The sequence below is a fragment of the Primulina tabacum genome, chromosome 10, assembly GCF_025594145.1.
Source record: "Primulina tabacum isolate GXHZ01 chromosome 10, ASM2559414v2, whole genome shotgun sequence".
NCBI classification, from domain to species: domain Eukaryota; kingdom Viridiplantae; phylum Streptophyta; class Magnoliopsida; order Lamiales; family Gesneriaceae; genus Primulina; species Primulina tabacum.
Window position 1 is genome coordinate 23,075,705 of NC_134559.1, and position 24,412 is coordinate 23,100,116.

The 24,412-nt window shown below is 44.8% G+C and overlaps 25 non-coding genes and 2 pseudogenes across 25 annotated transcripts; all 27 read right to left on the reverse strand.

Annotated features, from left to right (window-relative positions):
* Positions 1-150: 150 nt before the first annotated feature.
* On the reverse strand, positions 151-271 carry LOC142515045 (5S ribosomal RNA). Its single transcript, XR_012810910.1, has one exon. It is a non-coding gene; the product is annotated as a 5S ribosomal RNA (ribosomal RNA).
* A 684-nt stretch (positions 272-955) lies between these two features.
* LOC142516336 (5S ribosomal RNA) lies at positions 956-1,076 on the reverse strand. The gene has a single exon (XR_012812136.1). It is a non-coding gene; the product is annotated as a 5S ribosomal RNA (ribosomal RNA).
* Positions 1,077-1,760: 684 nt separating this feature from the next.
* LOC142513482 (5S ribosomal RNA) lies at positions 1,761-1,878 on the reverse strand. The gene has a single exon (XR_012809426.1). It is a non-coding gene; the product is annotated as a 5S ribosomal RNA (ribosomal RNA).
* Positions 1,879-2,562: 684 nt separating this feature from the next.
* LOC142516338 (5S ribosomal RNA) lies at positions 2,563-2,683 on the reverse strand. Its single transcript, XR_012812138.1, has one exon. It is a non-coding gene; the product is annotated as a 5S ribosomal RNA (ribosomal RNA).
* Positions 2,684-3,367: 684 nt separating this feature from the next.
* On the reverse strand, positions 3,368-3,485 carry LOC142513483 (5S ribosomal RNA). The gene has a single exon (XR_012809427.1). It is a non-coding gene; the product is annotated as a 5S ribosomal RNA (ribosomal RNA).
* A 1,173-nt stretch (positions 3,486-4,658) lies between these two features.
* On the reverse strand, positions 4,659-4,779 carry LOC142515046 (5S ribosomal RNA). The gene has a single exon (XR_012810911.1). It is a non-coding gene; the product is annotated as a 5S ribosomal RNA (ribosomal RNA).
* Positions 4,780-5,463: 684 nt separating this feature from the next.
* On the reverse strand, positions 5,464-5,584 carry LOC142516339 (5S ribosomal RNA). Its single transcript, XR_012812139.1, has one exon. It is a non-coding gene; the product is annotated as a 5S ribosomal RNA (ribosomal RNA).
* A 684-nt stretch (positions 5,585-6,268) lies between these two features.
* LOC142513484 (5S ribosomal RNA) lies at positions 6,269-6,386 on the reverse strand. The gene has a single exon (XR_012809428.1). It is a non-coding gene; the product is annotated as a 5S ribosomal RNA (ribosomal RNA).
* A 1,053-nt stretch (positions 6,387-7,439) lies between these two features.
* LOC142515840 (5S ribosomal RNA) lies at positions 7,440-7,558 on the reverse strand. Its single transcript, XR_012811663.1, has one exon. It is a non-coding gene; the product is annotated as a 5S ribosomal RNA (ribosomal RNA).
* Positions 7,559-8,242: 684 nt separating this feature from the next.
* LOC142514349 (5S ribosomal RNA) lies at positions 8,243-8,363 on the reverse strand. The gene has a single exon (XR_012810246.1). It is a non-coding gene; the product is annotated as a 5S ribosomal RNA (ribosomal RNA).
* Positions 8,364-9,047: 684 nt separating this feature from the next.
* LOC142514351 (5S ribosomal RNA) lies at positions 9,048-9,168 on the reverse strand. Its single transcript, XR_012810247.1, has one exon. It is a non-coding gene; the product is annotated as a 5S ribosomal RNA (ribosomal RNA).
* Positions 9,169-10,340: 1,172 nt separating this feature from the next.
* Positions 10,341-10,459, reverse strand: LOC142513796 (5S ribosomal RNA). Its single transcript, XR_012809723.1, has one exon. It is a non-coding gene; the product is annotated as a 5S ribosomal RNA (ribosomal RNA).
* A 1,055-nt stretch (positions 10,460-11,514) lies between these two features.
* LOC142515007 (5S ribosomal RNA) lies at positions 11,515-11,633 on the reverse strand. The gene has a single exon (XR_012810875.1). It is a non-coding gene; the product is annotated as a 5S ribosomal RNA (ribosomal RNA).
* A 684-nt stretch (positions 11,634-12,317) lies between these two features.
* On the reverse strand, positions 12,318-12,438 carry LOC142517454 (5S ribosomal RNA). The gene has a single exon (XR_012813199.1). It is a non-coding gene; the product is annotated as a 5S ribosomal RNA (ribosomal RNA).
* A 1,173-nt stretch (positions 12,439-13,611) lies between these two features.
* Positions 13,612-13,730, reverse strand: LOC142513551 (5S ribosomal RNA). Its single transcript, XR_012809492.1, has one exon. It is a non-coding gene; the product is annotated as a 5S ribosomal RNA (ribosomal RNA).
* Positions 13,731-14,413: 683 nt separating this feature from the next.
* On the reverse strand, positions 14,414-14,534 carry LOC142516147 (5S ribosomal RNA). The gene has a single exon (XR_012811958.1). It is a non-coding gene; the product is annotated as a 5S ribosomal RNA (ribosomal RNA).
* Positions 14,535-15,217: 683 nt separating this feature from the next.
* Positions 15,218-15,336, reverse strand: LOC142510978 (5S ribosomal RNA; annotated as a pseudogene).
* Positions 15,337-16,021: 685 nt separating this feature from the next.
* Positions 16,022-16,141, reverse strand: LOC142508130 (5S ribosomal RNA). Its single transcript, XR_012806358.1, has one exon. It is a non-coding gene; the product is annotated as a 5S ribosomal RNA (ribosomal RNA).
* Positions 16,142-16,825: 684 nt separating this feature from the next.
* On the reverse strand, positions 16,826-16,946 carry LOC142514182 (5S ribosomal RNA). Its single transcript, XR_012810089.1, has one exon. It is a non-coding gene; the product is annotated as a 5S ribosomal RNA (ribosomal RNA).
* A 683-nt stretch (positions 16,947-17,629) lies between these two features.
* LOC142513992 (5S ribosomal RNA) lies at positions 17,630-17,748 on the reverse strand. Its single transcript, XR_012809909.1, has one exon. It is a non-coding gene; the product is annotated as a 5S ribosomal RNA (ribosomal RNA).
* A 684-nt stretch (positions 17,749-18,432) lies between these two features.
* LOC142513835 (5S ribosomal RNA) lies at positions 18,433-18,550 on the reverse strand. The gene has a single exon (XR_012809761.1). It is a non-coding gene; the product is annotated as a 5S ribosomal RNA (ribosomal RNA).
* A 685-nt stretch (positions 18,551-19,235) lies between these two features.
* On the reverse strand, positions 19,236-19,354 carry LOC142514005 (5S ribosomal RNA). Its single transcript, XR_012809921.1, has one exon. It is a non-coding gene; the product is annotated as a 5S ribosomal RNA (ribosomal RNA).
* Positions 19,355-20,036: 682 nt separating this feature from the next.
* LOC142514017 (5S ribosomal RNA) lies at positions 20,037-20,155 on the reverse strand. The gene has a single exon (XR_012809932.1). It is a non-coding gene; the product is annotated as a 5S ribosomal RNA (ribosomal RNA).
* Positions 20,156-20,838: 683 nt separating this feature from the next.
* LOC142514028 (5S ribosomal RNA) lies at positions 20,839-20,957 on the reverse strand. Its single transcript, XR_012809943.1, has one exon. It is a non-coding gene; the product is annotated as a 5S ribosomal RNA (ribosomal RNA).
* Positions 20,958-21,638: 681 nt separating this feature from the next.
* On the reverse strand, positions 21,639-21,757 carry LOC142511146 (5S ribosomal RNA; annotated as a pseudogene).
* Positions 21,758-22,443: 686 nt separating this feature from the next.
* On the reverse strand, positions 22,444-22,562 carry LOC142513176 (5S ribosomal RNA). The gene has a single exon (XR_012809137.1). It is a non-coding gene; the product is annotated as a 5S ribosomal RNA (ribosomal RNA).
* Positions 22,563-23,247: 685 nt separating this feature from the next.
* On the reverse strand, positions 23,248-23,366 carry LOC142510141 (5S ribosomal RNA). Its single transcript, XR_012808271.1, has one exon. It is a non-coding gene; the product is annotated as a 5S ribosomal RNA (ribosomal RNA).
* Between the last annotated feature and the right edge of the window lie 1,046 nt (positions 23,367-24,412).

Sequence of the window (24,412 nt, forward strand, 5' to 3'; positions counted from 1 at the left end):
ACAATCAAATTAGCCTACAATTTTGTCCAAATCCGGCAGTGCCCGAGCTACTTTCATTTCACATGTTTTATCTGGTCCCGATCGAGATTCAGATGATTTGAGCCGAAAATCGTCTGTCAACAAGTAATCAAAAATAGAAAAACACGAAAAGGGGTGCAACACGAGGACTTCCCAGGGGGTCACCCATCCTAGTACTGCGCTTTCGCCCAAGCACGCTTAACTTCGGAGTTCTGATGGGATCCGGTGCATTAGTGCTGGTATGATCACACCCAACATTGAGTGGGATGTTTATTCTTATATCCCTCGAGTACGTGTGGAGCGGGCGGCGATGGACAACACGCGGCACTGCTCTCGCCCAATCATAACCACGACGTTAAGCGTTCTAGTGCGATGGCAGAGGTAGGATGGGTGACCTCCCCGGGAAGACCTCGTGCCGCGACCGTTTACGTAAATTATGGATAAAACAGTCGAAATTATTGTTTTTAATGAGTTAACCGTCTCCGGAGTAATCTGCGTCATACCCTTCCGCACAGAACCGGCTCACGACAACAAAAATCGATAAATGTTCCCAGAAAATAGAAAAAAAAATAAGAAGAAGGAAATAACGAATGTAAAGCTATTATTATGCCTGGGATACGATAAAATGGAACCGGAATCGAATTTCGAGCTTCCTAAGCGGATTTCTCGAGGAAACCAAAGCTTAACAGAAGCGGTAAATCGCAAATTCGAGGGTCTTAGAGAAGGAATTCGGCTAAAATCTCGTCAGCTCATTGCGTAGTAATGAATCTCGTCCGTTTGCCCGTTTACAATCAAATTAGCCTACAATTTTGTCCAAATCCGGCAGTGCCTGAGCTACTTTCATTTCACATGTCTTATCTGGTCCCGATCGAGATTCAGATGATTTGAGCCGAAAATCGTCTGTCAACAAGTAATCAAAAATAGAAAAACACGAAAAGGGGTGCAACACGAGGACTTCCCAGGGGGTCACCCATCCTAGTACTGCGCTTTCGCCCAAGCACGCTTAATTTCGGAGTTCTGATGGGATCCGGTGCATTAGTGCTGGTATGATCGCACCCGACATTGAGTGGGATGTTTATTCTTATATCCCTCGAGTACGTGTGGAGCGGGCGGCGATGGACAACACGCGGCACTGCTCTCGCCCAATCATAACCATGAAGTTAAGCGTTCTGGCGCGATGGCAGAGCAAGGATGGGTGACCACCTTGGGAAGACCTCGTGTCGCGACCGTTTACGTAAATTATGGATAAAACAGTCGAAATAATTGTTTTTAATGAGTTAACTGTCTCCGGAGTAATCTGCGTCATACCCTTCCGCACAGAACCAGCTCACGACAACAAAAATCGATAAATGTTCCCAGAAAATAGAAAAAAAAATAAGAAGAAGGAAATAACGAATGTAAAGCTATTATTATGCCTGGGCTACGATAAAATAGAACCGGAATCGAATTTTGAACTTCCTAGGCGGATTTCTCGAGGAAACGAAGGCTAAACAGAAGCGGTAAATCGCAAATTAGAGGGTCTTAGAGAAGGAATTCGGCTAAAATCTCGTCAGCTCATTGCGTAGTAATGAGTCTCGTCCGTTTGCCCGTTTACAATCAAATTAGCCTACAATTTTGTCCAAATCCGGCAGTGCCCGAGCCACGTTGATTTCACATGTCTTATCTAGTCCCGATCGAGATTCAGATGATTTGAGCCGAAAATCGTCAGTCAACAAGTAATCAAAAATAGAAAAACACGAAAAGGGGTGCAACACGAGGACTTCCCAGGGGGTCACCCATCCTAGTACTGCTCTCGCCCAAGCACCTTAACTTCGGAGTTCTGATGGGATCCGGTGCATTAGTGCTGGTATGATTGCACCCGACATTGAGTGGGATGTTTATTCTTATATCCCTCGAGTACATGTGGAGCGGGCGGCGAAGGACAACACGCGGCACTGCTCTCGCCCAATCATAACCACGAAGTTAAGCGTTCTAGTGCGATGGCAGAGGTAGGATGGGTGACCTCCCCGGGAAGACCTCGTGCCGCGACCGTTTACGTAAATTATGGATAAAACAGTCGAAATTATTGTTTTTAATGAGTTAACCGTCTCCGGAGTAATCTGCGTCATACCCTTCCGCACAGAACCGGCTCACGACAACAAAAATCGATAAATGTTCCCAGAAAATAGAAAAAAAAATAAGAAGAAGGAAATAACGAATGTAAAGCTATTATTATGCCTGGGATACGATAAAATGGAACCGGAATCGAATTTCGAGCTTCCTAAGCGGATTTCTCGAGGAAACCAAAGCTTAACAGAAGCGGTAAATCGCAAATTCGAGGGTCTTAGAGAAGGAATTCGGCTAAAATCTCGTCAGCTCATTGCGTAGTAATGAATCTCATCCGTTTGCCCGTTTACAATCAAATTAGCCTACAATTTTGTCCAAATCCGGCAGTGCCTGAGCTACTTTCATTTCACATGTCTTATCTGGTCCCGATCGAGATTCAGATGATTTGAGCCGAAAATCGTCTGTCAACAAGTAATCAAAAATAGAAAAACACGAAAAGGGGTGCAACACGAGGACTTCCCAGGGGGTCACCCATCCTAGTACTGCGCTTTCGCCCAAGCACGCTTAATTTCGGAGTTCTGATGGGATCCGGTGCATTAGTGCTGGTATGATCGCACCCGACATTGAGTGGGATGTTTATTCTTATATCCCTCGAGTACGTGTGGAGCGGGCGGCGATGGACAACACGCGGCACTGCTCTCGCCCAATCATAACCATGAAGTTAAGCGTTCTGGCGCGATGGCAGAGCAAGGATGGGTGACCACCTTGGGAAGACCTCGTGTCGCGACCGTTTACGTAAATTATGGATAAAACAGTCGAAATAATTGTTTTTAATGAGTTAACTGTCTCCGGAGTAATCTGCGTCATACCCTTCCGCACAGAACCAGCTCACGACAACAAAAATCGATAAATGTTCCCAGAAAATAGAAAAAAAAATAAGAAGAAGGAAATAACGAATGTAAAGCTATTATTATGCCTGGGCTACGATAAAATAGAACCGGAATCGAATTTTGAACTTCCTAGGCGGATTTCTCGAGGAAACGAAGGCTAAACAGAAGCGGTAAATCGCAAATTAGAGGGTCTTAGAGAAGGAATTCGGCTAAAATCTCGTCAGCTCATTGCGTAGTAATGAGTCTCGTCTGTTTGCCCGTTTACAATCAAATTAGCCTACAATTTTGTCCAAATCCGGCAGTGCCCGAGCCACGTTGATTTCACATGTCTTATCTAGTCCCGATCGAGATTCAGATGATTTGAGCAGAAAATCGTCAGTCAACAAGTAATCAAAAATAGAAAAACACGAAAAGGGGTGCAACACGAGGACTTCCCAGGGGGTCACCCATCCTAGTACTGCTCTCGCCCAAGCACCTTAACTTCGGAGTTCTGATGGGATCCGGTGCATTAGTGCTGGTATGATTGCACCCGACATTGAGTTGGATGTTTATTCTTATATCCCTCGAGTACGTGTGGAGCGGGCGGCGAAGGACAACACGCGGCACTACTCTCGCCCAATCATAACCATGAAGTTAAGCGTTCTGGCGCGATGGCAGAGCTAGGATGGGTGACCACCCTGGGAAGACCTCGTGTCGCGATCGTTTACGTAAATTATGGATAAAACAGTCGAAATTATTGTTTTTAATGAGTTAACCGTCTCCGGAGTAATCTGCGCCATACCCTTCCGCACAGAACCGGCTCACGACAACAAAAATCGATAAATGTTCCCAGAAAATAGAAAAAAAAATAAGAAGGAAATAACGAATGTAAAGCTGTTATTATGCCTGGGATACGATAAAATGGAACCGAAATCGAATTTCGAACTTCCTAAGCGGATTTCTCGAGGAAACGAAAGCTTAACAGAAGCGGTAAATCGCAAATTAGAGGGTGTTAGAGAAGAAATTCGGCTAAAATCTCGTCAGCTCTAGTGGGATGTTTATTCTTATATCCCTCGAGTACGTGTGGAGCGGGCAGCGACGGACAACACGCGGCACTGCTCTCGCCCAATCATAACCATGAAGTTAAGCGTTCTGGCGCGATGGCAGAGCAAGGATGGGTTACCACCTTGGGAAGACCTCGTGTCGCGACCGTTTACGTAAATTATGGATAAAACAGTCGAAATAATTGTTTTTAATGAGTTAACTGTCTCCGGAGTAATCTGCGTCATACCCTTCCGCACAGAACCGGCTCACGACAACAAAAATCGATAAATGTTCCCAGAAAATAGAAAAAAAAATAAGAAGAAGGAAATAACGAATGTAAAGTTGTTATTATGCCTGGGATACGATAAAATGGAACCGAAATCGAATTTCGAACTTCCTAAGCGGATTTCTCGAGGAAACGAAAGCTTAACAGAAGCGGTAAATCGCAAATTAGAGGGTCTTAGAGAAGAAATTCGGCTAAAATCTCGTCAGCTCATTGCGTAGTAATGAGTCTCGTCCGCTTGCCCGTTTACAATCAAATTAGCCTACAATTTTGTCTAAATCCGGCAGTGCCCGAGCTACTTTCATTTCACATGTTTTATCTGGTCCCGATCGAGATTCAGATGATTTGAGCCGAAAATCATCTGTCAACAAGTAATCAAAAATAGAAAAACACGAAAAGGGGTGCAACACGAGGACTTCCCAGGGGGTCACCCATCCTAGTACTGCGCTTTCGCCCAAGCACGCTTAACTTCGGAGTTCTGATGGGATCCGGTGCATTAGTGCTGGTATGATCACACCCGACATTGAGTGGGATGTTTATTCTTATATCCCTCGAGTACGTGTGGAGCGGGCGGCGATGGACAACACGCGGCACTGCTCTCGCCCAATCATAACCACGAAGTTAAGCGTTCTAGTGCGATGGCAGAGGTAGGATGGTTGACCTCCCCGGGAAGACCTCGTGCCGCGACCGTTTACGTAAATTATGGATAAAACAGTCGAAATTATTGTTTTTAATGAGTTAACCGTCTCCGGAGTAATCTGCGTCATACCCTTCCGCACAGAACCGGCTCACGACAACAAAAATCGATAAATGTTCCCAGAAAATAGAAAAAAAAATAAGAAGAAGGAAATAACGAATGTAAAGCTATTATTATGCCTGGGATACGATAAAATGGAACCGGAATCGAATTTCGAGCTTCCTAAGCGGATTTCTCGAGGAAACCAAAGCTTAACAGAAGCGGTAAATCGCAAATTCGAGGGTCTTAGAGAAGGAATTCGGCTAAAATCTCGTCAGCTCATTGCGTAGTAATGAATCTCATCCGTTTGCCCGTTTACAATCAAATTAGCCTACAATTTTGTCCAAATCCGGCAGTGCCTGAGCTACTTTCATTTCACATGTCTTATCTGGTCCCGATCGAGATTCAGATGATTTGAGCCGAAAATCGTCTGTCAACAAGTAATCAAAAATAGAAAAACACGAAAAGGGGTGCAACACGAGGACTTCCCAGGGGGTCACCCATCCTAGTACTGCGCTTTCGCCCAAGCACGCTTAATTTCGGAGTTCTGATGGGATCCGGTGCATTAGTGCTGGTATGATCGCACCCGACATTGAGTGGGATGTTTATTCTTATATCCCTCGAGTACGTGTGGAGCGGGCGGCGATGGACAACACGCGGCACTGCTCTCGCCCAATCATAACCATGAAGTTAAGCGTTCTGGCGCGATGGCAGAGCAAGGATGGGTGACCACCTTGGGAAGACCTCGTGTCGCGACCGTTTACGTAAATTATGGATAAAACAGTCGAAATAATTGTTTTTAATGAGTTAACTGTCTCCGGAGTAATCTGCGTCATACCCTTCCGCACAGAACCAGCTCACGACAACAAAAATCGATAAATGTTCTCAGAAAATAGAAAAAAAAATAAGAAGAAGGAAATAACGAATGTAAAGCTATTATTATGCCTGGGCTACGATAAAATAGAACCGGAATCGAATTTTGAACTTCCTAGGCGGATTTCTCGAGAAAACGAAGGCTAAACAGAAGCGGTAAATCGCAAATTAGAGGGTCTTAGAGAAGGAATTCGGCTAAAATCTCGTCAGCTCATTGCGTAGTAATGAGTCTCGTCCGTTTGCCCGTTTACAATCAAATTAGCCTACAATTTTGTCCAAATCCGGCAGTGCCCGAGCCACGTTGATTTCACATGTCTTATCTAGTCCCGATCGAGATTCAGATGATTTGAGCAGAAAATCGTCATTCAACAAGTAATCAAAAATAGAAAAACACGAAAAGGGGTGCAACACGAGGACTTCCCAGGGGGTCACCCATCCTAGTACTGCTCTCGCCCAAGCACCTTAACTTCGGAGTTCTGATGGGATCCGGTGCATTAGTGCTGGTATGATTGCACCCGACATTGAGTTGGATGTTTATTCTTATATCCCTCGAGTACGTGTGGAGCGGGCGGCGAAGGACAACACGCGGCACTACTCTCGCCCAATCATAACCATGAAGTTAAGCGTTCTGGCGCGATGGCAGAGCTAGGATGGGTGACCACCCTGGGAAGACCTCGTGTCGCGATCGTTTACGTAAATTATGGATAAAACAGTCGAAATTATTGTTTTTAATGAGTTAACCGTCTCCGGAGTAATCTGCGTCATACCCTTCCGCACAGAACCGGCTCACGACAACAAAAATCGATAAATGTTCCCAGAAAATAGAAAAAAAAATAAGAAGGAAATAACGAATGTAAAGCTGTTATTATGCCTGGGATACGATAAAATGGAACTGAAATCGAATTTCGAACTTCCTAAGCGGATTTCTCGAGGAAACGAAAGCTTAACAGAAGCGGTAAATCGCAAATTAGAGGGTCTTAGAGAAGAAATTCGGCTAAAATCTCGTCAGCTCATTGCGTAGTAATGAGTCTCGTCCGCTTGCCCGTTTACAATCAAATTAGCCTACAATTTTGTCCAAATCCGGCAGTGCCCGAGCTACTTTCATTTCACATGTTTTATCGGGTCCCGATCGAGATTCAGATGATTTGAGCCGAAAATCTTTTGACAACAAGTAATCAAAAATAGAAAAACACGAAAAGGGGTGCAACACGAGGACTTCCAAGAATGTAAAGCTATTATTATTCCCGGGATACGATAAAATGGATCCGGAATCGAATTTCGAACTTCCTGAACTAATTTCTCGAGGAAACGGAACATTAACAGAAGCGGTAAATCGCAAATTAGAGGGTCTTAGAGAAGAAATTTAGCAAAAATCTCGCGAGCACTTTGCGGAGTAATGAGTGTCGTCCGTTTGCCCGTTTACAATCAAATTAGCCTACAATTTTGTCCAAATCCGGCAGTGCCCGAGCTTCTTTCATTTCACATGTCTTATCTGGTCCCGATCGAGATTCAGATGATTTGAGCCGAAAATCATCTGTCAACAAGTAATCAAAAATAGAAAAACACGAAAAGGGTGCAACACGAGGACTTTCCAGGGTGTCACCCATCCTAGTACTGCTCTCGCCCAAGCACGCTTAACTTCGGAGTTCTGATGGGATCCGGTGCATTAGTGCTGGTATGATCGCATCCGACATTGAGTGGGATGTTTATTCTTATATCCCTCGAGTACGTGTGGAGCGGGCGGCGATGGACAACACGCGGCACTGCTCTCGCCCAATCATAACCACGAAGTTAAGCGTTCTAGCGCGATGGCAGAGGTAGGATGGGTGACCTCCCCGGGAAGACCTCGTGCCGCGACCGTTTACGTAAATTATGGATAAAACAGTCGAAATTATTGTTTTTAATGAGTTAACCGTCTCCGGAGTATTCTGCGTCATACCCTTCCGCACAGAACCGGCTCACGACAACAAAAATCGATAAATGTTCCCAGAAAATAGAAAAAAAAATAAGAAGAAGGAAATAACGAATGTAAAGCTGTTATTATGCCTGGGATACGATAAAATGGAACCGAAATCGAATTTCGAACTTCCTAAGCGGATTTCTCGAGGAAACGAAAGCTTAACAGAAGCGGTAAATCGCAAATTAGAGGGTCTTAGAGAAGAAATTCGGCTAAAATCTCGTCAGCTCATTGCGTAGTAATGAGTCTCGTCCGCTTGCCCGTTTACAATCAAATTAGCCTACAATTTTGTCCAAATCCGGCAGTGCCCGAGCTACTTTCATTTCACATGTTTTATCTGGTCCCGATCGAGATTCAGATGATTTGAGCCGAAAATCGTCTGTCAACAAGTAATCAAAAATAGAAAAACACGAAAAGGGGTGCAACACGAGGACTTCCCAGGGGGTCACCCATCCTAGTACTGCGCTTTCGCCCAAGCACGCTTAACTTCGGAGTTCTGATGGGATCCGGTGCATTAGTGCTGGTATGATCGCACCCGACATTGAGTGGGATGTTTATTCTTATATCCCTCGAGTACGTGTGGAGCGGGCGGCGATGGACAACACGCGGCACTGCTCTCGCCCAATCATAACCATGAAGTTAAGCGTTCTGGCGCGATGGCAGAGCAAGGATGGGTGACCACCTTGGGAAGACCTCGTGTCGCGACCGTTTACGTAAATTATGGATAAAACAGTCGAAATAATTGTTTTTAATGAGTTAACTGTCTCCGGAGTAATCTGCGTCATACCCTTCCGCACAGAACCAGCTCACGACAACAAAAATCGATAAATGTTCCCAGAAAATAGAAAAAAAAATAAGAAGAAGGAAATAACGAATGTAAAGCTATTATTATGCCTGGGCTACGATAAAATAGAACCGGAATCGAATTTTGAACTTCCTAGGCGGATTTCTCGAGGAAACGAAGGCTGAACAGAAGCGGTAAATCGCAAATTAGAGGGTCTTAGAGAAGGAATTCGGCTAAAATCTCGTCAGCTCATTGCGTAGTAATGAGTCTCGTCCGTTTGCCCGTTTACAATCAAATTAGCCTACAATTTTGTCCAAATCCGGCAGTGCCCGAGCCACGTTGATTTCACATGTCTTATCTGGTCCCGATCGAGATTCAGATGATTTGAGCCGAAAATCGTCAGTCAACAAGTAATCAAAAATAGAAAAACACGAAAAGGGGTGCAACACGAGGACTTCCCAGGGGGTCACCCATCCTAGTACTGCGCTTTCGCCCAAGCACGCTTAACTTCGGAGTTCTGATGGGATCCGGTGCATTAGTGCTGGTATGATCGCACCCGACATTGAGTGGGATGTTTATTCTTATATCCCTCGAGTACGTGTGGAGCGGGCGGCGATGGACAACACGCGGCACTGCTCTCGCCCAATCATAACCATGAAGTTAAGCGTTCTGGCGCGATGGCAGAGCTAGGATGGGTGACCTCCCTGTGAAGACCTCGTGTCGCGACCGTTTACGTAAATTATGGATAAAACAGTCGAAATATTGTTTTTAATGAGTTGACCTTCTCCGGAGTAATCTGCGTCATACCCTTCCACACAGAACCGGCTCATGACAACAAAAATGAATAAATGTTCCCAGAAAATAGAAAAAAAAATAAGAAGAAGGAAATAACGAATGTAAAGCTGTTATTATGCTTGGGATACTATAAAATGGAACCGGAATCGAATTTCGAACTTCCTAAGCGGATTTCTCGAGGAAACGAAAGCTTAACAGAAGCGGTAAATCGCAAATTAGAGGGTGTTAGAGAAGAAATTCGGCTAAAATCTCGTCAGCTCTAGTGGGATGTTTATTCTTATATCCCTCGAGTACGTGTGGAGCGGGCAGCGACGGACAACACACGGCACTGCTCTCGCCCAATCATAACCATGAAGTTAAGCGTTCTGGCGCGATGGCAGAGCAAGGATGGGTTACCACCTTGGGAAGACCTCGTGTCGCGACCGTTTACGTAAATTATGGATAAAACAGTCGAAATAATTGTTTTTAATGAGTTAACTGTCTCCGGAGTAATCTGCGTCATACCCTTCCGCACAGAACCGGCTCACGACAACAAAAATCGATAAATGTTCCCAGAAAATAGAAAAAAAAATAAGAAGAAGGAAATAACGAATGTAAAGCTATTATAATGCCTGGGCTACGATAAAATAGAACCGGAATCGAATTTTGAACTTCCTAGGCGGATTTCTCGAGGAAACGAAAGCTGAACAGAAGCGGTAAATCGCAAATTAGAGGGTCTTAGAGAAGGAATTCGGCTAAAATCTCGTCAGCTCATTGCGTAATGAGTCTCGTCCGTTTGCCCGTTTACAATCAAATTAGCCTACAATTTTGTCCAAATCCGGCAGTGCCCGAGCCACGTTGATTTCACATGTCTTATCTAGTCCCGATCGAGATTCAGATGATTTGAGCCGAAAATCGTCAGTCAACAAGTAATCAAAAATAGAAAAACACGAAAAGTGGTGCAACACGAGGACTTCCCAAGGGGTCACCCATGCTAGTACTGCTCTCGCCCAAGCACGCTTAACTTCGGAGTTCTGATGGGATCCGGTGCATTAATGCTGGTATGATCGCACCCGACATTGAGTGGGATGTTTATTCTTATATCCCTCGAGTACATGTGGAGCGGACGGCGATGGACAACACGCGGCACTGCTCTCGCCCAATCATAACCATGAAGTTAAGCGTTCTTGCGCGATGGCAGAGCTAGGATGGGTGACCTCCCTGGGAAGACCTCGTGTCGCGACCGTTTACGTAAATTATGGATAAAACAGTCGAAATAATTGTTTTTAATGAGTTAACTGTCTCCGGAGTAATCTGCGTCATACCCTTCCGCACAGAACCGGCTCACGACAACAAAAATCGATAAATGTTCCCAGAAAATAGAAAAAAAATAAGAAGAAGGAAATAACGAATGTAAAACTGTTATTATGCCTGGGATACGATAAAATGGAACCGAAATCGAATTTCGAACTTCCTAAGCGGATTTCTCGAGGAAACGAAAGCTTAACAGAAGCGGTAAATCGCAAATTAGAGGGTCTTAGAGAAGAAATTCGGCTAAAATCTCGTCAGCTCATTGCGTAGTAATGAGTCTCGTCCGCTTGCCCGATTACAATCAAATTAGCCTACAATTTTGTCCAAATCCGGCAGTGCCCGAGCTACTTTCATTTCACATGTTTTATCTGGTCCCGATCGAGATTCAGATGATTTGAGCCGAAAGTCGTCTGTCAACAAGTAATCAAAAATAGAAAAACACGAAAAGGGGTGCAACACGAGGACTTCCAAGAATGTAAAGCTATTATTATTCCTGAGATACGATAAAATGGATCCGGAATCGAATTTCGAACTTCCTGAACTGATTTCTCGAGGAAACGGAACATTAACAGAAGCGGTAAATCGCAAATTAGAGGGTCTTAGAGAAGAAATTTAGCAAAAATCTCGCGAGCACTTTGCGGAGTAATGAGTGTCGTCCGTTTGCCCGTTTACAATCAAATTAGCCTACAATTTTGTCCAAATCCGGCAGTGCCCGAGCTACTTTCATTTCACATGTCTTATCTGGTCCCGATCGAGATTCAGATGATTTGAGCCGAAAATCATCTGTCAACAAGTAATCAAAAATAGAAAAACACGAAAAGGGTGCAACACGAGGACTTTCCAGGGTGTCACCCATCCTAGTACTACTCTCGCCCAAGCACGCTTAACTTCGGAGTTCTGATGGGATCCGGTGCATTAGTGCTGGTATGATCGCATCCGACATTGAGTGGGATGTTTATTCTTATATCCCTCGAGTACGTGTGGAGCGGGCGGCGATGGACAACACGCGGCACTGCTCTCGCCCAATCATAACCACGAAGTTAAGCGTTCTAGCGCGATGGCAGAGGTAGGATGGGTGACCTCCCCGGGAAGACCTCGTGCCGCGACCGTTTACGTAAATTATGGATAAAACAGTCGAAATTATTGTTTTTAATGAGTTAACCGTCTCCGGAGTAATCTGCGTCATACCCTTCCGCACAGAACCGGCTCACGACAACAAAAATCGATAAATGTTCCCAGAAAATAGAAAAAAAAATAAGAAGAAGGAAATAACGAATGTAAAGCTATTATTATGCCTGGGATACGATAAAATGGAACCGAAATCGAATTTCGAACTTCCTAAGCGGATTTCTCGAGGAAACGAAAGCTTAACAGAAGCGGTAAATCGCAAATTAGAGGGTCTTAGAGAAGGAATTCGGCTAAAATCTCGTCAGCTCATTGCGTAGTAATGAATCTCGTCCGTTTGCCCGTTTACAATCAAATTAGCCTACAATTTTGTCCAAATCCGGCAGTGCCTGAGCTACTTTCATTTCACATGTCTTATCTGGTCCCGATCGAGATTCAGATGATTTGAGCCGAAAATCGTCTGTCAACAAGTAATCAAAAATAGAAAAACACGAAAAGGGGTGCAACACGAGGACTTCGCAGGGGGTCACCCATCCTAGTACTGCGCTTTAGCCCAAGCACGCTTAACTTCGGAGTTCTGATGGGATCCGGTGCATTAGTGCTGGTATGATCGCACCCGACATTGAGTGGGATGTTTATTCTTATATCCTTCGAGTACGTGTGGAGCGGGCGGCGATGGACAACACGCGGCACTGCTCTCGCCCAATCATAACCATGAAGTTAAGCGTTCTGGCGCGATGGCAGAGCTAGGATGGGTGACCTCCCTGTGAAGACCTCGTGTCGCGACCGTTTACGTAAATTATGGATAAAACAGTCGAAATATTGTTTTTAATGAGTTGACCTTCTCCGGAGTAATCTGCGTCATACCCTTCCACACAGAACCGGCTCATGACAACAAAAATGAATAAATGTTCCTAGAAAATAGAAAAAAAAATAAGAAGAAGGAAATAACGAATGTAAAGCTGTTATTATGCCTGGGATACTATAAAATGGATCCGGAATCGAATTTCGAACTTCCTAAGCGGATTTCTCGAGGAAACGAAAGCTTAATAGAAGCGGTAAATCGCAAATTAGAGGGTGTTAGAGAAGAAATTCGGCTAAAATCTCGTCAGCTCTAGTGGGATGTTTATTCTTATATCCCTCGAGTACGTGTGGAGCGGGCAGCGATGGACAACACGCGGCACTGCTCTCGCCCAATCATAACCATGAAGTTAAGCGTTCTGGCGCGATGATAGAGCTAGGATGGGTGACCCCCCTGGGAAGACCTCGTATCGCGACTGTTTACGTAAATTATGGTTAAAACAGTGGAAATAATTGTTTTTAATGAGTTAACCGTCTCCGGAGTAATCTGCGTCATACCCTTCCGCACAGAACCGGCTCAGGACAACAAAAATCGATAAATGTTTCCAGAAAATAGAAAAAAATAAGAAGAAGGAAATAACGAATGTAAAGCTATTATTATGCCTCGGATACGATAAAATGGAACCGGAATCGAATTTCGAACTTCCTAAGCGGATTTCTCGAGAAAACGAAAGCTTAACAGAAGCAATAAATCGCAAATTAGAGGGTCTTAGAGACGGAATTCGGCTAAAATCTCGTCAGGTCATTGCGTAGCAATAAGTCTCGTCAGTTTGCCCGTTTACAATCAAATTAGCCTACAATTTTGTCCAAATCCGGCAGTGCCCGAGCTACTTTCATTTCACATGTCTTATCTGGTCCCGATCGAGATTCAGATGATTTGAGCCGAAACTCGTCTGTAAACAAGTAATCAGAAATAGAAAAACACGAAAAGGGGTGCAACACGAGGACGTCGCAGGGGGTCACCCATCCTAGTACTGCTCTCGCCCAAGCACGCTTAACTTCGGAGTTCTGATGGGATCCGGTGCATTAGTGCTGGTATGATCGCACCCGACATTGGGTGGGATGTTTATTCTTATATCCCTCGAGTACGTGTGGAGCGGGCGGCGATGGACAACACGCATCACTGCTCTCGCCCAATCATAACCATGAAGTTAAGCGTTCTGGCGCGATGGCAGAGCTAGGATGGGAGACCTCCCTGGGAAGACCTCGTGTCGCGACCGTTTACGTAAATTATTTATAAAACAGTCGAAATATTGTTTTTAATGAGTTGACAGTCTCCAGAGTAATCTGCGTCATACCCTTCCACACAGAACCGGCTCACGACAACAAAAATGAATAAATTTTCCCGGAAAATAGAAAAAAAAATTAGAAGAAGGAAATAACGAATGTAAAGCTATTATTATGCTTGGGATACGATAAAATGAAACCGGAATCGAATTTCGAACTTTCTAAGCGGATTTCTTGAGGAAACGAAAGCTTAACAGGAGCGTTAAATCGCAAATTAGAGGGTCTTAGAGAAGGAATTCGGCTAAAATTTCGTCAGCTCTTTGCGTAGTAATGAGTCTCGTCCGTTTGCCCGTTTACAATAAAATTAGCCTACAATTTTGTCCAAATCAGGCAATACCCGAGCTACGCTGATTTCACATGTCTTATTTGGTCCCGATAGAGATTCAGATGATTTGAGCAGAAAATCGTCCGTCAACAAGTAATCAAAAATAGAAAAACACGAAAAGGGGTGCAACACGAGGACTTCCCAGGGGGTCACCTATCCTAGTACTGCGCTTTCGCCCAAGCACGCTTAACTTCGGAGTTCTGATGGGATCCGGTGCATTAGTGCTGGTATGATCGCACCCGACATTGAGTGGGATGTTTATTCTTATATCCCTCGAGTACGTGTGGAGCGGGCGGCGATGGACAACACGCGTCACTGCTCTCGCCCAATCATAACCATGAAGTTAAGCGTTCTGGCGCGATGGCAGAGGTAGGATGGGTGACCTCCCTGGGAAGACCTCGTGTCGCGACCGTTTACGTAAATTATAGATAAAACAGTCGAAATAATTGTTTTTAATGAGTTGACCGTCTCCGGAGTAATCTGCGTCATACCCTTCCGCACAGAACCGGCTCACGACAACAAAAATCGATAAATGTTCCCAGAAAATTAAAAAAAAATAAGAAGAAGGAAATAACGAATGTAAAGCTATTATTATTCTTAGAATACGATAAAAAGAAACCAGAATCGAATTTCGAACTTCCTAAGCGGATTTCTCGAGGAAACGAAAGCTTAACAGAAGCGGTAAATCGCAAATTAGAGGGTCTCAGATAAGGAATTCGGCTAAAATCTCGTCAGCTCATTGCGTATTAATGAGTCTCGTCCGTTTGCTCGTTTACAATCAAATTAGCCTACAATTTTATCCAAATCCAGCAGTGCCCGAGCTACTTTCATTTCACATGTCTTATCTAGTCCCGATCGAGATTCAGATGATTTGAGCCGAAAATCGTCTGTCAACAAGTAATAAAAAATAGAAAAACACGAAAAAGGGTGAAACACGAACACTTCCCAGGAGATCACCCATCCTAGTACTGTTCTCGCCTAAGCACGCTTAACTTCGGAGTTCTGATGGGATCCTGTGCATTAGTGCTGGTATGATCGCAACTGTCATTGAGTGGGATGTTTATTCTTATATCCCTCGAGTACGGGTGGAGCAAGCGGCGATGGACAACACGCGGCACTGTTCTCGCCCAATCAGAACCATGAAGTTAAGCGTTCTGGCGCGATGACAGAGCTAGGATGGGTGACCTCCCTGGGAAGACCTCGTGTCGCGATCGTTTACGTAAATTATGGATAAAACAGTCGAAATAATTGTTTTTAATGAGTTAACCGTCTCCGGAGTAATCTGCGTCATACCCTTTCGCACAGAACCGGCTCACGACAACAAAATCGATAAATGTTCCCAGAAAATAGAAAAAAAAAACTAAGAAGAAGGAAATAACGAATGTAAAGCAATTATTATGCCTGGGATACGATAAAATGGAATCGGAATCGAATTTCGAACTTCCTAAGCGGATTTCTCGAGGAAACGAAAGCTTAACAGAAGCGGTAAATCGCAAATTAGAAGGTCTTAGAGAAGGAATTCGGCTAAAATCTCGCCAGCTCATTGCGTAGTAATGAGTCTCGTCCGTTTGCCCGTTTACAATCAAATTAGCCTACAATTTTGTCCAAATCCGGCAGTGCCCGAGCTACTTTCATTTCACATGTCTTATCTGGTCTCGATCGAGATTCAGATGATTTGAGCCGAAAATCGTCTGTCAACAAGTAATCAAAAATAGAAAAACACGAAAAGGGGTGCAACACGAGGACTTCCCAGGGGGTCACCCATCCTAGTACTGCGCTTTCGCCCAAGCACGCTTAACTTCGGAGTTCTGATGGGATCGGTGCATTAGTGCTGGTATGATCGCACCCGACATTGAGTGGGATGTTTATTCTTATATCCCTCGAGTACGTGTGGAGCGGGCGGCGATGGACAACACGCGGCACTGCTCTCGCCCAATCATAACCATGAAGTTAAGCGTTCTGGCGCGATGGCAGAGTTAGGATGGGTGACCTCCCTGGGAAGACTTCGTGTCGCGACCGTTTACGTAAATTATGGATTAAAACAGTCGAAATAATTGTTTTTAATGAGTTAACCGTCTCCGGAGTAATCTGCGTCATATCCTTCCGCACAGAACCGGCTCACGACAACAAAAATCGATAAATGTTCCCAGAAAATAGAAAAAAAATAAGAAGAAGGAAATAACGAATGTAAAGCTATTATTATGCCTGGGATACGATAAAATGGAACCGGAATCGAATTTCGAACTTCCTAAGCGGATTTCTCGAGGAAACGAAAGCTTAACAGAAGCGATAAATCGCAAATTAGAGGGTCTTAGAGAAGGAATTCGGCTAAAATCTCGTCAGCTCATTGCGTAGTAATGAGTCTCGTCCGTTTGCCCGTTTACAATCAAATTAGCCTACAATTTTGTCCAAATCCGGCAGTGCCCGAGCTACTTTCATTTCACATGTCTTATCTGGTCCCGATCAAGATTCAGATGATTTGAGCCGAAAATCGTCTGTCAACAAGTAATCAAAAATAGAAAAACACGAAAAGGGGTGCAACACGAGTACTTCCCAGGGGGTCACCCATCCTAGTACTGCGCTTTCGCCCAAGCACGCTTAACTTCGGAGTTCTGATGGGATCCGGTGCATTAGTGCTGGTATGATCGCACCCAACATTGAGTGGGATGTTTATTCTTATATCCCTCGAGTACGTGTGGAGCGGGCGGCGATGGACAACACGCGGCACTGCTCTCGCCCAATCATAACCATGAAGTTAAGCGTTCTGGCGCGATGGCAGAGCTAGGATGGGTGACCTCCCTGGGAAGACCTCGTGTCGCGACCGTTTACGTAAATTATGGATAAAACAGTCGAAATAATTGTTTTTAATGAGTTAACCGTCTCCGGAGTAATCTGCGTCATACCCTTCCGCACAGAACCGGCTCACGACAACAAAAATCGATAAATGTTCCCAGAAAATAGAAAAAAAATAAGAAGAAGGAAATAACGAATGTAAAGCTATTATTATGCCTGGGATACGATAAAATGGAACCGGAATCGAATTTCGAACTTCCTAAGCGGATTTCTCGAGGAAACGAAAGCTTAACAGAAGCGGTAAATCGCAAATTAGAGGGTCTTAGAGAAGGAATTCGGCTAAAATCTCGTCAGCTCATTGCGTAGCAATGAGTCTCGTCCGTTTGCCCGTTTACAATCAAATTAGCCTACAATTTTGTCCAAATCCGGCAGTGCCCGAGCTACTTTCATTTCACATGTCTTATCTGGTCCCGATCGAGATTCAGATGATTTGAGCCGAAAATCGTCTGTCAACAAGTAATCACAAATAGAAAAACACGAAAAAGGGTGCAACACGAGGACTTCCCAGGGGGTCACCCATCCTAGTACTGCTCTCGCCCAAGCACGCTTAACTTCGGAGTTCTGATGGGATCCGGTGCATTAGTGCTGGTATGATCGCACCCGACATTGAGTGGGATGTTTATTCTTATATCCCTCGAGTACGTGTGGAGCGGGCGGCGATGGACAACACGCGGCACTGCTCTCGCCCAATCATAACCATGAAGTTAAGCGTTCTGGCGCGATGGCAGAGCTAGGATGGGTGACCTCCCTGGGAAGACCTCGTGTCGCGACCGTTTACGTAAATTATGGATAAAACAGTCGAAATAATTGTTTTTAATGAGTTAACCGTCTCCGGAGTAATCTGCGTCATACCCTTCCGCACAGAACCGGCTCACGACAACAAAAATCGATAAATGTTCCCAGAAAATAGAAAAAAAAATAAGAAGAAGGAAATAACGAATGTAAAGCTATTATTATGCCTTGGGATACGATAAAATGGAACCGGAATCGAATTTCGAACTTCCTAAGCGGATTTCTCGAGGAAACGAAAGCTTAACAGAAGCGGTAAATCGCAAATAGAGGGTCTTAGAGAAGGAATTCGGCTAAAATCTCGTCAGCTCATTGCGTAGTAATGAGTCTCGTCCGTTTGCCCGTTTACAATCAAATTAGCCTACAATTTTGTCCAAATCCGGCAGTGCCCGAGCTACTTTCATTTCACATGTCTTATCTGGTCCCGATCGAGATTCAGATGATTTGAGCCGAAAATCGTCTGTCAACAAGTAATCAAAAATAGAAAAACACGAAAAAGGGTGCAACACGAGGACTTCCCAGGGGGTCACCCATCCTAGTACTGCTCTCGCCCAAGCACGCTTAACTTCGGAGTTCTGATGGATCCGGTGCATTAGTGCTGGTATGATCGCACCCGACATTGAGTGGGATGTTTATTCTTATATCCCTCGATGTACGTGTGGAGCGGGCGGCGATGGACAACACGCGGCACTGCTCTCGCCCAATCATAACCAGAAGTTAAGCGTTCTGGCGCGATGGCAGAGCTAGGATGGGTGACCTCCCTGGGAAGACCTCGTGTCGCGACCGTTTACGTAAATTATGGATAAAACAGTCGAAATAATTGTTTTTAATGAGTTAACCAGTCTCCGGAGTAATCTGCGTCATACCCTTCCGCACAGAACCGGCTCACGACAACAAAAATCGATAAATGTTCCCAGAAAATAGAAAAAAAAATAAGAAGAAGGAAATAACGAATGTAAAGCTATTATTATGCCTGGGATACGATAAAATGGAACCGGAATCGAATTTCGAACTTCCTAAGCGGATTTCTCGAGGAAACGAAAGCTTAACAGAAGCGGTAAATCGCAAATTAGAGGGTCTTAGAGAAGGAATTCGGCTAAAATCTCGTCAGCTCATTGCGTAGTAATGAGTCTCGTCCGTTTGCCCGTTTACAATCAAATTAGCCTACAATTTTGTCCAAATCCGGCAGTGCCCGAGCTACTTTCATTTCACATGTCTTATCTGGTCTCCGATCGAGATTCAGATGATTTGAGCCGAAAATCGTCTGTCAACAAGTAATCAAAAATAGAAAAACACGAAAAGGGTGCAACACGAGGACTTCCCAGGGGGTCACCCATCCTAGTACTGCTCTCGCCCAAGCACGCTTAACTTCGGAGTTCTGATGGGATCCGGTGCATTAGTGCTGGTATGATCGCACCCGACATTGAGTGGGATGTTTATTCTTATATCCCTCGAGTACGTGTGGAGCGGGCGGCGATGGACAACACGCGGCACTGCTCTCGCCCAATCATAACCATGAAGTTAAGCGTTCTGGCGCGATGGCAGAGCTAGGATGGGTGACCTCCCTGGGAAGACCTCGTGTCGCGACCGTTTACGTAAATTATGGATAAAACAGTCGAAATAATTGTTTTTAATGAGTTAACCGTCTCCGGAGTAATCTGCGTCATACCCTTCCGCACAGAACCGGCTCACGACAACAAAAATCGATAAATGTTCCCAGAAAATAGAAAAAAAATAAGAAGAAGGAAATAACGAATGTAAAGCTATTATTATGCCTGGGATACGATAAAATGGAACCGGAATCGAATTTCGAACTTCCTAAGCGGATTTCTCGAGGAAACGAAAGCTTAACAGAAGCGGTAAATCGCAAATTAGAGGGTCTTAGAGAAGGAATTCGGCTAAAATCTCGTCAGCTCATTGCGTAGTAATGAGTCTCGTCCGTTTGCCCGTTTACAATCAAATTAGCCTACAATTTTGTCCAAATCCGGCAGTGCCCGAGCTACTTTCATTTCACATGTCTTATCTGGTCCCGATCGAGATTCAGATGATTTGAGCCGAAAATCGTCTGTCAACAAGTAATCAAAATAGAAAAACACGAAAAAGGGTGCAACACGAGGACTTCCCAGGGGGTCACCCATCCTAGTACTGCTCTCGCCCAAGCACGCTTAACTTCGGAGTTCTGATGGGATCCGGTGCATTAGTGCTGGTATGATCGCACCCGACATTGAGTGGGATGTTTATTCTTATATCCCTCGAGTACGTGTGGAGCGGGCGGCGATGGACAACACGCGGCACTGCTCTCGCCCAATCATAACCATGAAGTTAAGCGTTCTGGCGCGATGGCAGAGCTAGGATGGGTGACCTCCCTGGGAAGACCTCGTGTCGCGATCGTTTACGTAAATTATGGATAAAACAGTCGAAATAATTGTTTTTAATGAGTTAACCGTCTCCGGAGTAATCTGCGTCATACCCTTCCGCACAGAACCGGCTCACGACAACAAAAATCGATAAATGTTCCCAGAAAATAGAAAAAAAATAAGAAGAAGGAAATAACGAATGTAAAGCTATTATTATGCCTGGGATACGATAAAATGGAACCGGAATCGAATTTCGAACTTCCTAAGCGGATTTCTCGAGGAAACGAAAGCTTAACAGAAGCGGTAAATCGCAAATTAGAGGGTCTTAGAGAAGGAATTCGGCTAAAATCTCGTCAGCTCATTGCGTAGTAATGAGTCTCGTCCGTTTGCCCGTTTACAATCAAATTAGCCTACAATTTTGTCCAAATCCGGCAGTGCCCGAGCTACTTTCATTTCACATGTCTTATATTGTCCTGATCGAGGTTCAGATGATTTGAGCCGAAAATCGTCTGTCAACAAGTAATCAAAAATAGAAAAACACGAAAAAGGGTGCAACACGAGGACTTCCCAGGGGGTCACCCATCCTAGTACTGCTCTCGCCCAAGCACGCTTAACTTCGGAGTTCTGATGGGATCCGGTGCATTAGTGCTGGTATGATCGCACCCGACATTGAGTGGGATGTTTATTCTTATATCCCTCGAGTACGTGTGGAGCGGGCGGCGATGGACAACACGCGGCACTGCTCTCGCCCAATCATAACCATGAAGTTAAGCGTTCTGGCGCGATGGCAGAGCTAGGATGGGTGACCTCCCTGGGAAGACCTCGTGTCGCGACCGTTTACGTAAATTATGGATAAAACAGTCGAAATAATTGTTTTTAATGAGTTAACCGTCTCCGGAGTAATCTGCGTCATACCCTTCCGCACAGAACCGGCTCACGACAACAAAAATCGATAAATGTTCCCAGAAAATAGAAAAAAAATAAGAAGAAGGAAATAACGAATGTAAAGCTATTATTATGCCTGGGATACGATAAAATGGAACCGGAATCGAATTTCGAACTTCCTAAGCGGATTTCTCGAGGAAACGAAAGCTTAACAGAAGCGGTAAATCGCAAATTAGAGGGTCTTAGAGAAGGAATTCGGCTAAAATCTCGTCAGCTCATTGCGTAGTAATGAGTCTCGTCCGTTTGCCCGTTTACAATCAAATTAGCCTACAATTTTGTCCAAATCCGGCAGTGCCCGAGCTACTTTCATTTCACATGTCTTATCTGGTCCGATCGAGATTCAGATGATTTGAGCCGAAAATCGTCTGTCAACAAGTAATCAAAAATAGAAAAACACGAAAAGGGTGCAACACGAGGACTTCCCAGGGGGTCACCCATCCTAGTACTGCTCTTCGCCCAAGCACGCTTAACTCGGAGTTCTGATTGGGATCCGGTGCATTAGTGCTGGTAGATCGCACCCGACATTGAGTGGGATGTTTATTCTTATATCCCTAGTAGTACGTGTGGAGCGGGCGGCGATGGACAACACGCGGCACTAGCTCTCGACCCAATCATAACCATGAAGTTAAGCGTTCTGACGCGATGGCAGAGCTAGGATGGGTGACCTCCCTGGGAAGACCTCGTGTCGCGACCGTTTACGTAAATTATGGATAAAACAGTCGAAATAATTGTTTTTAATTAGTTAACCAGTCTCCGGAGTAATCTGCGTCTACCCTTCCGCACAGAACCGGCTCACGACAACAAAAATCGATAAATGTTCCCAGAAAATAGAAAAAAAAATAAGAAGAAGGAAATAAGAATGTAAAGCTATTATTATGCCTGGGATCGATAAAATGGAACCGGAAATCGAATTTCGAACTTCCTAAGCGGATTTCTCGAGGAAACGAAAGCTTAACAGAAGCGGTAAATCGCAAATTAGAGGGTCTTAGAGAAGGAATTCGGCTAAAATCTCGTCAGCTCATTGCGTAGTAATGAGTCTCGTCCGTTTGCCCGTTTACAATCAAATTAGCCTACAATTTTGTCCAAATCCGGCAGTGCCCGAGCTACTTTCATTCACATGTCTTATCTGGTCCCGATCGAGATTCAGATGATTTGAGCCGAAAATCGTCTGTCAACAAGTAATCAAAAATAGAAAAACACGAAAAAGGGGTGCAACACGAGGACTTCCCAGGGGGTCACCCATCCTAGTACTGCTCTCGCCCAAGCACGCTTAACTTCGGAGTTCTGATGGGATCCGGTGCATTAGTGCTGGTATGATCGCACCCGACATTGAGTGGGATGTTTATTCTTATATCCCTCGAGTACGTGTGGAGCGGGCGGCGATGGACAACACGCGGCACTGCTCTCGCCCAATCATAACCATGAAGTTAAGCGTTCTGGCGCGATGGCAGAGGTAGGATGGGTGACCTCCCTGGGAAGACCTCGTGTCGCGACCGTTTACGTAAATTATGGATTAAAACAGTCGAAATAATTGTTTTTAATGAGTTAACCGTCTCCGGAGTAATCTGCGTCATACCCTTCCGCACAGAACCGGCTCACGACAACAAAAATCGATAAATGTTCCCAGAAAATAGAAAAAAAAATAAGAAGAAGGAAATAACGAATGTAAAGCTATTATTATGCCTGGGATACGATAAAATGGAACCGGAATCGAATTTCGAACTTCCTAAGCGGATTTCTCGAGGGAAACGAAAGCTTAACAGAAGCGGTAAATCGCAAATTAGAGGGTCTTAGAGAAGGAATTCGGCTAAAATCTCGTCAGCTCATTGCGTAGTAATGAGTCTCGTCCGTTTGCCCGTTTACAATCAAATTAGCCTACAATTTTGTCCAAATCCGGCAGTGCCCGAGCTACTTTCATTTCACATGTCTTATCTGGTCCCGATCGAGATTCAGATGATTTGAGCCGAAAATCGTCTGTCAACAAGTAATCAAAATAGAAAAACACGAAAAAGGGTGCAACACGAGGACTTCCCAGGGGGTCACGCATCCTAGTACTGCTCTCGCCCCAAGCACGCTTAACTTCGGAGTTCTGATGGATCCGGTGCATTAGTGCTGGTATGATCGCACAGCCATTGAGTGGGATGTTTATTCTTATATCCCTCGAGTACGTGTGGAGCGGGCCGGCGATGGACAACACGCGGCATGCTCTCGCCCAATCATAACCATGAAGTAAGCGTTCTGGCGCGATGGCAGAGCTAGGATGGGTGACCTCCGGGGAAGACCTCGTGTCGCGACCGTTACGTATAATTATGGATCAAACAGTCGAAATAATTAGTTTTTAATGAGTTAACGCTCTCCGGAGTATCTACGTATACCCCCCGCACAGAACCGGCTCACGACAACAAAAAACGATAACTGTTCCAGAATAGAAAAAAAATAGAATGAAGGAAAATAACGAATGTAAAGCGATTTATTATGTCCTGGGATACGATAAAATGGAACCGGCGAAGTCGAATTTCGAACTTCCTAAGCGGATTTCTCTAGGAAACCAAAGCTTAAGAGAAGGGCTGTAAATCGGCAAAAATTAGAGGTGTCTAGAGAAGGAAATTCGGCTAAAATCTCGTCAGCTCATTGCGTAGTATGCGTCTCTTCCGTTTGCCCAGTTACAATCAACTAGCCTAAAATTTTGTCCCGAATCCGGCAGTGCGCCCGAGCTATTTCATTGCAACTGTCTTATCTGGTCCCGATCGAGATTCAGATGATTTGAGCGGAAAAAACGCTGGCAACAAGTACCAAAAAGAAAAACACGAAAACAAGGACGTTGCAACACGAGGACTTCCAGGGGGTCACCCATACTGTACTGCTCTCGCCCAAACCGTTTAACTTCGGAGTCTGATGGGCGATCCGGTGCAATTGAGTGCTGGTATGATCGCATACGCCATTGAGTGGGATGTTGATTCTTATATCCCCGAGTACGTGTGGTAGCGGGCGGCGATGGACACACGCGGCATGCTCTCGCCCAATCCTACCCATGAAGTTAAGCGTTCTGGCGCGATGGCAGAGCTAGGATGGGTGACCTCCCTGGGAAGACCTCGCGCCGTTTACGTAAATTATGGATAAAACAGTCGAAATAATTGTTTTTAATGAGTTAACCGTCTCTGGAGTAATCTGCGTC